This window comes from Limulus polyphemus, unplaced genomic scaffold (genome assembly GCF_000517525.1).
Source record: "Limulus polyphemus unplaced genomic scaffold, Limulus_polyphemus-2.1.2 Scaffold6242, whole genome shotgun sequence".
Taxonomy (NCBI): Eukaryota; Metazoa; Arthropoda; class Merostomata; order Xiphosura; family Limulidae; genus Limulus; species Limulus polyphemus.
In genome coordinates this window covers 52,793-54,664 of record NW_013671852.1, presented here as the reverse complement: position 1 = coordinate 54,664, position 1,872 = coordinate 52,793, and positions in this window count along the sequence as shown.

Here is a 1,872-nt window from a genome sequence, read left to right as displayed (position 1 = left end):
TTTTGAACCACATTTCAGGATCTTGTTTAACAACAGCTATTGAAACACACTTCAGGATCTTGTATAACAACAGCTATTGAAACACACTTCAGGATCTTGTATAACAACAGCTATTGAAACACACTTCAGGATCTTGTATAACAACAGCTATTGAAACAAACTTCAGGATCTTGTATAACAACAGCTATTGAAGCACACTTCAGGATCTTGTATAACAACAGCTATTGAAACAAACTTCAGGATCTTGTATAACAACAGCTATTGAAGCATAGTATCGTGACAAATTTTGCAAAAATTGAATTTCAACAAATATGTAATACGATATTTCAGTCCTTGTTGGGCACACACTAATACTGTATATGGTATCACTGCTCGTATTTCCATAGACGTTATAGTGATGTGCCACTTTCTGATTGATCAGATGCCAACCAATAACAGTGTTAGCTATCAACTCGTGACTGTACTTTAGTCTAGTTCATTTCCACGCACTAAAGAGATGTGGCATTCCAGTTGTATTTCCTTTTTTAACCTTTAACCTCACCACTTTCATAATTATTCCAAATACTGTATATACAGAGCAGAATACGAAAATCAACAAGTCACCTAGTGACGTCAGAGCCACAGTCGACGTAAATTTGCAGTGGAATGTCATGTATCACAACTACATTTTGAATTTACTTGGTGTTTTGTGGTTAGAGTAAGCCTATTTTTAGGAATTGAATGCAATATTCTTTTATGACGCGAAATATTCATACACTCGTATGATATAGATATGTTCAGATTGGAGATTTATAATTTTTAATATGGAGATATCCCTTATACTTAATGACATTGGAAAAAAACGGAAATATGGATGTCATGATATAAAAGACTGTTTGGTTCAGATAATACTGATTAATTTATTTTGTGAGTGAACATTTTATCATTGTTTAGTTTTGTTATAATAAGAGTTAAAAGCAAACGATTGTAGGAAGTTGTGTTTTAATTCATTAATGTTGAGACTATCGAAGGTCGCGTGCAATACATTGACGTCGTCATATAGAGATTTCTAAAAGGCGGACAGACGATTAAGTGATAAACATATAAATAGTGTGAGACGAGCGGAAACAGCAGACAGACAATAGCAGAAGAGAGTAAAGTAACAGGCAAGGAAAAGTTCGGCGTGAAGTTAACTACCGTAGAAGTGATAGGCCTAACGTTTAATATGTTACAGTAAAACTAACAGTAGAAAAGAAGATAAGAATAATAATTCATTCCGTCTAAACGTGATTCTAAAGTAATTGAATCAGCCTGAGAGCACTTTGACAAAAGTAACTGAGGATATTTAGAAAAAGAAGATTAAACGATTATGGTAACTCGCGCTACAAATGTAAGTGAATCACACACAGATTACCAGTGCGATAGTAATAAACAAGATAGTTCGGCTTGTCAACTGGGATTTTAAGGCAATTGAATAGGCCTATGTGGACTTTTGACAAGAAGAAGAGAATTGTACATATAGTATTTATGATATGCCTATAAATATCTCTAGTGTGAATAATTTGTTGTACATACGTTTAACTTGTTCCGAATATATATATATACTGTTACGACAGCGGAAGTCGCGTGACGCTGGGAGCATGAGTGCTGGAATTTCTAGAATTATCGGGAACCCCGCGAATGTCCCAGTGTTTGCTAGACGACCTCTTTCTTAGTATATAAGCCTGGCGAAAGAAAGCCAGCGATATAGGCAGATAGATGGAAGAGATATGCAGCTAGACTGAACATAGAAATAATTGAGTCAAGCGAACAGTAAGCACCATAAATAAAGTGTGTGAATCACTGTGATTTATAGCGTGTGTTATAAAGATTGTTAAGTGTAAAGTGACTGTG